This window comes from Antechinus flavipes, chromosome 3 (genome assembly GCF_016432865.1).
Source record: "Antechinus flavipes isolate AdamAnt ecotype Samford, QLD, Australia chromosome 3, AdamAnt_v2, whole genome shotgun sequence".
In the NCBI taxonomy this organism is placed as follows: Eukaryota; Metazoa; Chordata; class Mammalia; order Dasyuromorphia; family Dasyuridae; genus Antechinus; species Antechinus flavipes.
In genome coordinates, this window is record NC_067400.1 from 534,349,135 (window position 1) to 534,361,949 (window position 12,815).

Genomic DNA, 12,815 nt, shown 5'->3' on the forward strand with positions numbered 1-12,815 from the left:
TAAATTAAAAACAAGTTGAAAAGTTGTAGCTAGCTTTTGAAATGCAATCCTGGTGAGCTCTTAGATCCACTGAACTATCAAAAATAAATAAAATAAGGGGGGGGTTGGAAGTTGGACTAGACAATTTCTGATGCTCCTTTCAGTTCTAATGTTCTTTGGTTTTATGCTTATGATACATGGGAAAAAGGAGAATTCATTACAGGGTTTGGAAGGGCCTCGTTAGATCAACGGACAGTGAAGAGAACTCTTGTCTCAGGGTTAAGAATTAATTGCATTTTGACATTAGTAGTGGTGAGACTTGTGAGAAGCTTGTAATATATCACATCCTGCACCACAAGTCTGAGGGTTTACATATAGTTAATAAATGGCTTGTGAAGATGATGCCATTAATATTGCCAACTAATGTTTTATATGAAAAAAAATGCATTAGTTTTGGCTTCCATTCACTATTCCACTGCAACTTATTTCCCACCTAGTTCTTAAATGGGAGAATTAATTATATTGTTAATATATCTCCATTCAATAATTACAGCACTCCCTTCCCACTTCCTACAGTAGTTGGTTTCATCATCTTGCTCTGAGTTATTTATCAGATAATTAGATGTTGGGGACAACCATTCAGCAGATGTTCTGCTTAAATTGCTTTTAGAAGTAGGGGTGGTAACTTGTCAACTTTCTAACCCAGTTGAAATTTCTAATTTTGGTGTCTTTTAATTCTCCCAAATGTTCATCAATGAAGTTATCTATACCCTGTAGTACAATGTTCTAGATGACAAAAGAAACGGGATATTTATACAAGATAGTTCCTACCCTCAAAGTGTGTACTGTGAGGGAGATAGACACAACCAGATAGCTAAATTATGCAATATTAGAATAAAAACACATTAAATAATTGTAAAACTAAATCCTGTGTGAGGTGTTGAGGGAAAAGCTTTAAAAAGCATACATCTCTGGCTTTCCCACCTCTATCCTTCCAAACAGTGCTTAAACAGGAGGGGCAGATAGAGAAAGCACCTCAGGACTTTGCTGTTGATTCTTTCACTCATTTCCAACTCTTTGTGATCCCATTCAGTGTTTTCTAGATGAAGACACTGGAATGGTTTGATAAGAAGGTAAAATGACTTGGCCAAGATCACTTAGCTGAGGCTGGATTTGAACCCAGAAAGATGGAGCCCTCTGACTTCAAGCCTGACAGTCTATCCACTGTGGCACCTAACTACCAGGTTCTTCATGTCCATGTTCAGACTGTCCCTGGGGCTTTCTTGGCAAAGATACTGGAGCAGGTTGCCATTTCCTCTTCCAGTGAATTAAAGCAGAGGTTAAATGACTTGCCAGGTCACACATTTAGCATGTGTCTTGAGGCCAGAGTTGAACTTAGCTTTTACTGACTCCAGACTCAGCACTATCCAATGTACTGTCTTGGTGCCTCCTAATCCAACACAAGAATCAGTAGAATTCTTTTCTAGTCCTAAATGTATCACTAATTAGTTTATGATTATGGCCAAGTCACTTCCCTGACCTGATGGTCTATAATTTAGAGTTATATTATATCTTTGAGAAAAGAACAGAGAGTAGAAGAAGAGAATTGCAACAATGTGTCCAATGACAACAGTCCTACCCTGACCTATTTACACATCCATTGGAGCAGAAAATGGAAAATGACATTGGCTTTGATCATCATTGTTCAATCGAAGTTTAACTGTATCAACTGATCTCCCTTACTGGATTTCACATTACTCTTTATACACTCAACATGCCAGTCAAACTGACCTACTTACTGAGATTTCCCATACAGGTCATTCTATCTCTTCCCCCGCTACATCTACATAGGTTCTCCCCCTTCCCTTCACCAGTATCTCTTAGAATCTCAATTCCTTCAAGTCTTAGTTCAAATTCCCAACCCTATAAAATACTTTCCTTCCCCTGTCCTTTCAATTATTAGTATTCTTCTCTGCTTTGACAAATTTGCTTTGTATCTCTTTTTTATATGTGCTATATTTATATGGATAACCATGTACATTTTAGACTATAAACTCCTTAATACCAAACTATTTGAGTTTTTGTTGAGTTGGGGTTTTTTGTTTTTATTTGTTTTTGTTTTTGCTTATCCTTAGCACCTAGACTAATGGCTAGAATGTAGTACTAGATATTAAATAAATGCTTGTCAAATTAAATTGAAGTAAATTGGACCCAACTGAATTGATAGAAAGCAGTTGCCAAAAAGTAGAGGTTCAAAAGCCCCTAAATAGTTTCAGTGTGCCAACACTTGATATTCTTGCCAAGCTAGGATACATAGTGGTCAATGACAATATTAATTTAGAATGCTTGTTTTTTGAAAATACAGTAACAGATATTATAAATATTACTGCTTCACAAAATAGTGAAAATACATGGATATTAGGAGTAAGAGGGATGAGCAATCCAGAGTACTATTTAACTATTAATCTCCAAAAGCTTGTCAGGAAATCAAATTAAATCAGATCATCTAAGCAGGGGTCCTCAAACTTTTTAAATAGGGGGCCAGTTCACTATTCCTCAGACTGTTGGGAGGGCCGAACTACAGTAAAAACAAAAACTTTGTTTTGTCGGCCTTTAAATAAAGAAACTTCATAGCCCTGGGTGAGGGGGATAATCGTCCTCAGCTGCTGTGTCTGGCCGGCGGGCTGTAGTTTGAGGAAACTATGGAAGAAAGATCAAGTTAGTTCCCCTTAATTTCAGAAAATAGAAGCAATTAATGTATGTTGTGAAGAAGCAGATTTAGGTTGATGTCAAGGAGGGAGGTAGTATGAGTTCACTTCCATTTGAGAGTTTTAAACAGAAACAAGGTGGACACCGGTCAGATGTGCTGTTGTTGAGATTCTTTTGGAGGTTATCAGTTGGATTAGAATCAGGGGTGGAGAACATCCAGCCTGTAGGTCATATAAAGCTTATAAAATCATTTGCTAAATCAACTGCAGGTGATGATAAGCTGAAAGCTAGGTACAAGAACCTCCCACTGCTTGAATTCTAGAAATTGATAGTTTCATGTGGCCCACAAATGATGTTATAAATATCCAAATGGCCTTTGCAAAAAAAAAAAAAAAAAGAAAAAAAAAAAAGAGAGAGAGAGAGAGAGAGAGAGAGAGAGAGAGAAGAGAGAGAGAGAGATTTCCTGTTCCTGGATTGGATGAATGCTAAGGTACCTTCTAGCTCTGAAATTCTGTGTTGTTATTCAGCCATGTCTGACTCTTTGTGACCCCTTATGGGGTTTTCTTGGCAAAGACACTGGGGTGGTTGCCATTTGTTAATAAGTGTTAGAGGCCATATTTGAACTCAGGAAGATTTATCTTCTAGATTCTAGACCCAGCACTTTGCGCCACCTACCTGTCCTACGAGGCAAGATGTACAACAATTAAGCAAAATATAAAACTGATTTGCCAGCCTGTATTTTTGACTCTGTTAATGAGATAAAAGAAAGCAAATAATACAGGAGGTTTAAGCTGAAATACAAATAGAAAATCACGTTCTGCAAAAGAACAACTATAAAAATGCTATTGTCGAGATTTTGACAGTGAATACTTTTATTGAGGATCAAGAATACAATAGGATTAAACAAAATGAACTGGGGAGGTTTGTAATCTAGTGAAGGGACATCTCTATCAAAGACTTAAACTGCCTAGCTGTCAATGACTAGCCAAAGCCATCAACAGAAACTTCAAAGAGCGTCTAAATTCCTGATAAAGAATAAACACCAATATCAATTTAAAATTTCCTCAAACAGTTCCAGTATCCCCCAGATGCAATTATAGAACAGTAACCTTTTGTTTATATGAGGAAGTCTGTGGCTCTGGGCTTTCCCACTGGAGATAACTGATATTCAGGTTGGATAAAGGAGAGTGCTTGGCATAAAGAGCCTGAAGATAAAGGGCTCTTCAGGTTTCTTGCCACCCCCTGGAACATACATCATCAGATATCCATTAGCAGGCTAGGGGGGGTTGCCCTATACAATTGGATTTTAGTGTTGTTGTTGTTTTTTTTAATTTTGTTGTTATTACAAGTGTATGGATTAGGACTGAAGAAAAGTATTTAATTTAGTGAATTATTTAATATTTCGTTGCATTAATGACCTCATCAATCAAGCAAGTATTGACTTGCTTGCAAAATGAAATATTTAAGTACCAGATATTATACAAAGACTGGAGTGATCTGTTGTATTCATTTATATGTATACAAAATGAAAATAAACTTGCCTCTGGCTCTTAAGTACCTTAGAAGAAATTAGAGAAAATGACATATACATAAATATACAAAATGAATACAAGGTGACTTCTGAAAAAAAAACCTCAGTAGCTGTGGAGATCAGGAAAGGTCTCATGGAAGAGGTAACATCTGAATTGAGTTTTGAAAGAAGGCAGGAATTGATTCTAAGAAGTAGGGATGAGGAAAGAGGAAATGGCAACTACCAGGACAGTTTGGAAAAGGACTCAAAGGCAAAACTAGAAAGCGAAATTCTGGAAACAGAAAGCAAAGCAAAGCTAAACTGAAGAGGTGATGAAAGTGAAAAATACTCTATAAACAAGTTGTGAGGCACTTTAAATACAAAGTGGTGGAATTTATACTTCTTCCCAGAAGTAATAGGAAACCATTGGCATTTGTTGCACAGGGGAGTGACATGATCAAGCCTGTGCTTTAAGAATATCATTTGTCTACATAGACAGAAGATGGAATATGAGAAGACTTGAGGGAGGCAGACCAAGTAGGATGATTCATGTGGGTGTTCCTTCTAACAAACAGATCAGTAGACATTCACTTTTCCCACTTTTTCATGGCCTGACAAAGATCCTCCACATGAGGGCTCTACTCAAATTTTCTTGGCCTACCTTTAGGTTTCTTGCCATTAAGTGGGTACCAATGCAACAGATGGGCCATTCACTAGTTGTCTCCCTCACTCTCACTTCATACCTGGCTCACGCCTTTTTCAGTTATATATTTGAGAATTATTTTGCAAATAAAAATTGTTTTGCACGTATTGTCTGTGTGCTATATCTCTCATAATAGCAAGCAAATTTTTTTTTCAATAAATTCAGCAAAACTTTACTGCTATAGGTCATTAGGAAAAGTTTAGAACCACTTTTATTATAGTGACTGTTGGATATTGGTATATTAAAAAGTGGAATCTGACCTTCAATAATATTACCTATCTAAAATAGGCAGCTGGTGGCACAGTGGATAGAATGTGATGGTTCTTATCTCAAAAAGACCTGAGTTCAAATTTGACCTCAGACATTTAGTAGCTTTGTGACTTTGAACATTTTTGAGCTTCAGTTTTCCTCAACTTTAAAATAGAGATATTTAATAATACATATCTTGGATGATTATTGTGAGGACTAAATGAGATAATATTTGTAAAAGATACTCTTAGCACAGTGCCTAGAATGCTAGATAGAATTATATTCATGCTTATTCTCTTTCCCTTCCTTAATAGAATATGACTATAAAGTTTCTTTTGTTTGTTTTCATTTTCTTTTTAAATTTATTTATTTTTAATACACATTATGAATCATATTGAGAGAGAAAAATCAGAGCAAAAAGGAAAAACCATGGGAGAAAAAAAAAACAGAAAAAAGAAGTGAACATAGCATGTGTTGATTTATATTCAATCTCCATTGTTCTTTTTCTGGATGCAAATAGCATATTCTGTCTAAAATCTATTGGGACTGCTTTGGATCACTGAACCATTGAGAAGAATCAAGTCTTTCATAATTGGACTATCAAATTTCAATACAAATCTTAAGAGAAAAATTTTTGGCTTTTTAAAAAAAATGGAAATGCATTCTTTAAATCAATCAATCCATACTTAAGTGCTTGCTATGTGCTGATACATATGATTTATTAATCACCTACTATTAATCACGACAGAAAGAGGCAAAAGATAGTCCTTGGTTCAAGAAACTATAGAGAAGATAAATAGGAAATAATTAAGAGTGAGAGGTATTACAATTAAAAGGGGATAGGGAAAATTACCCATGAAAGATAAGATTTTAACTGGTATTTAAAGAAAGCCAGGAAAGACAGTGGGTAGAGAGGAGGAGGGAGAGCACTGCGCAAAGGAGACAGGCAAAGATTATGCCCAGAGTTGTTCTTATGTGACCAGGGCTGTCCAGTTCTTGATTATTTGTTCAGTATGACACCTATAACTTAAGGATGTCTCTTCATACCCTCTAAAGGAGTTCATATAACTTAAAAATGAATATGGCTACTGGAGGGGCACCTTCACCTTTGCTGAGAGAATCTTTGGATATGAAGACAGAGGCTCTGGGTTTTTATTCTGCCTCTGCCACTCTGTGTGTGACATCTGGTGACAAGTCAAACTTAGACTGAGCACAGGGCATAGTCCTGAGTCTTCTCCCATTTTCTGATGCTCTTTTCACCAGATTCTCTCACAGTTAGACTTTTTTAAGATATATTCATATGTACACAAAGCTAATGATCACCATCAAAAGTGCCATATTCAATCTAGCAGGGAAGTGGTATGCTCATGTGTTTTTATTTGTATGAAAATAAAAACACATGAGCATACCACTTCCCTGCTAGATTGAATATGCTTCAAAATTGAGTGCTTCAAAACCCCTTAACTAATACTAGGAGGAACTTGTTCAATCTAACACTAGAAAATTTAAATGGGTGTTAACCAAAATGCTATTAGTGTTATGAACTTATAAATTAATCTCTTCCTGTTTGGAAAGTACTGCTTTAAAAATCTCTGATACCACCATGGTTTTATTTTTTAATATAAAAGTTTCTAATTTGAAAAATATTTCCATTTTTTCCTAGTTTGAAAAGTAAATCACATGGAAGATATGGAAATCGGTTCATTTCTCTAGGTCTCAGTTTCCTTGTCTATCAAATGAGGAAGTTAGACTAGTTTTATCTCTAAGGTTCCTTCCAGATCTAAAAATCTGTGGTCATATTCTCTAACTAAAAAAAAACAATATTTGTAATACTAATTTTCTGGTTCAGTAAGATAGACAGGCCTGATGACAGTTAATTTAGGAACCTAATTTCTAGGTGTAGGTTTATAAAATCACTGAAAGGGAATCAAGTGAATTCCAATTCACTTCACCATTGATACTAAAAATGAGCTTCCATGGCCTCCCTTAGTGCATGCCTAATGCATTAAGCATTATCTAAAAGAAAAAGGGGTAGGGAGTAAAAAATTGCCCAAAGCAGTTTACCAAGCCTATTTTCTCCTTAATACTTAAATAGCATTTATCATGTATTTACTGTCTCAAACTAATGTGCATTTTGAAGGGATAGAATTAATCTACTTCTCATTCATTTACATTTAACTCATCCAAATAATATTTTGAAAACTCTGCTTGATATTAAGACTTCTTCCAGAATCAGTTAGCTACTTGTTAAAGTCTTTGTTCTTAGGAACAGGAAGTTACCTTTTTCCATAAATGAACTCTAACCTCCAAAGGTTTGAAATGAAATAAGAGTGAATTGTAAATTGATGATCCATAATTTAAATGGTTAACATTTTCTTAGCTGCCTACATTTTAATGGCAATTTCATCCTCATCTGGACCATAGGCTTTTCTCCCTTCGTCCCTTTCACATTAGCTATGTTTTCATTTATATGCACACTTCCAAACTCAGCATAGCATGTAGTCAGTCATGCAGAAATATCTGTTCTCTTTCCTTGGTTAGTGTTTGTGGATTGCATACTATCAAGATCAACTGATTCAAATGCAATTTGTTTTAAGGGAACATTTGACATTTTGCAGAATTTATGCATTTTCCATATTTGTTTCAACACTAAATTTTAGTCTTCTTTTCTTACTCTAACAATATCAACAGAATCTCATCCTACAGGCTAATCCTCTGGAAATACATTGTAATGATAAACTAATAGGTTCATAGGAAGAAGGAAAAACAAATATCGACAAAAAAATCCAAAGAAAGTTTTTTGGTTTTGTTTTTTGTTTGTTTATTTGGAGGGGGTTGAGTTTGGTATTTTTTTTTTTGTTTTTGTTGGTTGTTTGTTTTTTGTTTTTTGTTTGTTTGTTTGTTTATAAAGGCTCAACCTTACTAATCTCTAGTTAAGCACTGCCTCTCAAAGTAGCTTAGGCAAAAACTAACTTGTGGGGTTATCAGAGTTGACTTTCAATACCTTAGACTATTTAAAAAATATATTTATATTTATATGGTACTTATCATAAATATTTATAGAATTTAGCTTCCTGATTAATATGGTGTTATTTGGTGTGATAGAAATTAAATTAGATATAGCCTATACTTGATAGTTATGTACAGATAAGTTTAGTGCTAATGCTTAATTAGACACTGTCCTTATCCTGAACTCAAAATAAAAATTTGCTCCAGAAGATTTCAATGCAAGGAGAGAACAGGAATTGGCATTTGAAAACAGTTATTGAAATAGTTAACATTTTTGTGGCACTCTCAGTTTTCATTTGAATTTTTTTTTTTTTAAAGAGCACGAAAGTCTTAGATTGAAGCTCTATAGGATTGTAAAGTATTTTTCTTTAGAAATCTTTTCATCTGTGAGGAAAACTAATAGCTGAAGATATGGTGTGAATAATTTAAGGGAATCAGCAGTGTGACTAATGAAAGAGGCACTATGCTGGGAGATAGGAGACAGACTTGAGTCCCTTCTCTGATAGTCATTCACTGTGTGAATTTGAAAAATTCACTTCACCACCCCAATTCTTTCTTTCTCTGAAAAGATAAATAACAGCCCAAAGTATCATGTGTTTAGTGCCTTGTCCAGTGTACATACTTAAATGTTTGTTGAATTGAATTGAATGCAGGAACAGAGGAACTTTAGAGTTCAAAATGGATCACTTCTAGATTAACTGGGTAGAAGGACTGGATTCAACTTCCAAGATTCATTCCAGTACTAAATGTCTTTTCTGTAGCCTAGTATTTCTCTTCTATTTGGGATAGTTATGGAACACTGGAAATTTTACAAACAAGAATAAAATCACCTTTAAATGTTTCTTAAAATATATTTCTCATTGTAATGCCAGAGAAACTGAGGCAGGATAGAGAAACAATTTAGAGAGTTTTTAATATTTTATTAATTGGAGAGCATAATTGACCGGATAAGACTCTCGTCTCAAAGTATCCAGCGATGAATGGGAGAATCCCAAATCCTTATATACCTTTTACAAACCAAGAAGGGGAACGAAGCGGGAAACTTCTTCCCAGAGCCATTTGGTTTTGTCAGGATGGGGGGAGGCCATAAATTCTTACTAAAAGCCAGAGTTAAGATGTCTGAATAAACAGAAGATGTCAGGTATCCAAGATAGCCTTATTTTTTGGAATATTTTCGAGGGACAGTATCATAAATTCTTGAGGACAGAAGGCGTTAGGAGTCAGGAAGTCTGATTTCCTCCTTATCTTGAGTCTTACATTGACAATTTATAACTTTAGAGCAAATGGTCCTCAGTCTTAATGGACCAGAGGAGGAGTTTTACAACTAAGGGGATTGAGGCAGAACAGTTAAGGAAACTGAGACAGAACAATTCAGGGAAACCCAGTCAGGACAATAAGGGAAACTAGTGCAGGGAAACTGATGTAGAACAGTTCAAAGAGACTGTGGCATAACATCATCAAAGTTCAAGTTTCATATCTTAAAAATGCATGGTCATAGGTAGGAGCTAAACGAGGTCTATTAATGAATGAGCAAAGGTAGGAGGAATGGGAAGGGGGAGAGGTGGACAGGGACTGGTCACAGAGGAAAATATTCTCAGAGGATATACACTATGCTCTTCCCACAAACTGGCATAAACTCCAGTACCTATATTTCCAAAGGGGCAGTCTTCTGACCTCTCAAAGCTCATCAGTCACAGATATCTCCAATATTCCTTCATCTAAAAGCAGAAAACAAAAGAAAAGAAAAGAAATAGCAGGACCATATAATCATGGTTTCATGCTGACCCAGGAGGTGAAAGTAAACCCTTGATGCTGGTGCTTTCTTTGGTTAACGGAAGTCATTCCAGATGGGAAAGACCACAAGGCCTCTTCCTCATGCAAAGATCCACTAAACCTTGTCCTAGATCACAACCAAACAAGGAAAGAGAAAGGGTATTTTGCCCAATAAGGAACTAGTATTTTTTTTTTTTTAACTAGGTGGCACAATGGATAAAATGCTGGATGTGGGGTTAGATAGAAGTGAATTAAAATTCTGCAGACACACATTAATTATGTTAAGGTAAGTCATTTATCCACCCTTAGCCTCAATTTCCTTTATATATGTTAACTCATTTGATTCCTACAATTACTTCCTCTATTTCACAAATAAGTAAACTGTGGCATGGAGGGGTTTAAATCATCTGCTCAGGATGTTTGTGACAGGATAGGAACTCAGTTCTTCATTCCAAATGCCATATTCTATCCATTGCACCCAACGCTTCCTTTTTGCTATACTGCTTTACTAATTTTTACTACTTTTACTGATTTTTTTTTTTCCTCTCTTCACAGGCTCAACTCTATAGATTTGGGAGAATCTAAGCATTTTAATATTGCACTTTATCAATAAAAATATACATACACATTCACTTATTTATAAAGTACATATGATAAATTGCACTAATGATTATGTATTATAAAGCCTAAACAAAAAATAAAAGAATGAAATAATTAATGGTACAAAAATATTTTTGTGTTATGAAATTATGATAATGTTATTTTAGTGAGAGCATTGATTTAAGATGCTTCACTAATATTATTTAATATCTTTGTTTCATATTTGGGAATGCAGAAAACGAAAGGTGTGGTTCTCAGTTAACTTCATTTTAAACACTTATCAGCTAAAACAATTTAAGAATCATTGGACTTTTTGAATGCTATGACCAAAAAAAAAAATAGCCTAGATATAATATTAAAGCTTATGACCCTCTTACTCCCCTGTATGAAATCTCTATTCTAACAACTATCAACTAACTATTCCCCCAATCCAATATTATGCTTTCAGTCCTTTATGACTTTACTCATACTTTCTTATATATCCCATGTAGTATCCCCTTTTAGCTACTTCCCTAATTCCTGATCAGATCAACTGAATCTCAGATGACAGTTGACTACTTCTGTTGGGGTTCTAGTGGCAATCGGAGAGTTGTGGAAATCCCCTTTTGATTGAACAATTCACAAACCTGAAGAGTTTTACGTGGCAAAAATGGAAGTTTATTGTTAGGTTAGAAGTTAGCTTTTGCTTTTACTAGGAGACTGACTTCCTAGTGGCAAAGTCCTATTAGGGAAATAAAAGGTTTTTTGCTGAGAAGAGGGTCTCTCCACAGCAGGCAGAAGTCCTGGCAGGCTTTGGACATTCTGCAAAAAAAGTGAGCTTAAAATTGTCCTTTAATAGGGAATCTTGAGGCTCCTGTTTAAGGTTGAAAAGAAAGCCAAAGTCCCCAGGCCTAGATCTCCAATTGAATGGAAATCACCTTTTGAAGGCTTGTGGAATTTGGAATTTCCTGAAAAAGGGTCTGCATCAATGGCATGATTTGCCTTAGACAAGTCCAGCCTGAGAAACACACTCTCTCATAAACTCCACAGAGCCTGGGAGACCAGGAGTCAAAAAGGGGACAGAATTTCAGAGTGTTAATTTTACAGATCAAAAGAGAACAGAGTTTCATACCCCCATCACTTCTCCTCTAAAGGTTCTATCATCAGGTGACTCTTATAGGCTTTTCTAAAACCATGATTCATGAGTTTCCATTCAGTGTGTTCCTCTATATTAGTCAACCAACTGACATCAATTAGCTTTAATAAAAAGGAATTTACTGAGAAACTACACCAAGAAAAGTAGCTATAAAGCAATGTGTCCAAAGTGAGGGCATACTTTATCTTTCAAAACTCACAAATTTAAGATCAAAATGTAAAAAACCATACTAATGAGACATGTGTAAGTACACATAAGATCAGGGGTTGCTTGAAGACTCCTAGAGTTCCCATCAAATTTGCTTTGAAGAGTGACAACAGGAATGGAAGAGGCCCTTTCTTATTCATGTGTTTTAAAGCTGTATTGTGTAGCATGGAAATTGTATAGTTTCTGATGAGTTTCAGAGCAGGGCAGGGAGTTGTGGGAACCCCCTTCTGGTTAGCGCAGGTCATAAAATGAATTTGTGAACCCAAAAAGTTAAACTAGCAAAAGAAGTTTATTGTCAGAACTGTGAAGTCAGCTTTTGCAGACTGACTTCCTTAGTGACAGGGTCCCAACAGAAAAGTAAAGACCTAGCAGGGAAATCCCAACAGAGAGGTAAATAAGAGGGAGTAACAATGAAAAGAGAATGTCTTTTCAGTGGGCAGAGGGTCACAGCTATGCCAAGGATAGAGAGGGTTTCTTGGCATAATTCCTGCTTTTAGATCTTCTTCTAGGAATTGGGCTGAAGTTAGCTTGTTATATGGGTAGCTCTTGGTGGGTGTGGGAGCACTTTGAATTGGAATTAGAATAGAGAATCTTTGAATTGAATGAGTGTCCCTGGATTAATCTCCAACACAATAGAGTTGGATAGAAATCTCGATGTCCAGCTTGTGCTAAGAGTGATCCTGGACTCAACTAGTCCCACCTAGATAACAGAATGAAACTACTGTATCTTGATTCCCTGGGACGGGTCTCTCAGGGGAGAAGTTCTCTGAGGGAGTTTCCCAAGCTTTCCCCCGAAGTAGGGGAGAGGGGAAAGGGGAGAGGAAGGAGAGAGAGGAGAGAGAGGAGAGAGAAGAGAGAAGAGAGAGTTTTGGGGCTCCCCTCATCAGTTTCCATTTCATAAATTAGCAATAAGTTATAATTTTATCTAGCTGGTCACAGGG

At 35.9% G+C, this 12,815-nt stretch overlaps 1 long non-coding RNA gene across 1 annotated transcript; it reads left to right on the forward strand.

Annotated features, from left to right (window-relative positions):
- The first annotated feature begins 3,134 nt into the window (after positions 1 to 3,134).
- Positions 3,135 to 10,577, forward strand: LOC127558071 (uncharacterized). Its single transcript, XR_007952717.1, has 3 exons — positions 3,135 to 3,178; positions 10,137 to 10,218; positions 10,488 to 10,577. It is a non-coding gene; the product is annotated as an uncharacterized LOC127558071 (long non-coding RNA).
- Positions 10,578 to 12,815: the final 2,238 nt, after the last annotated feature.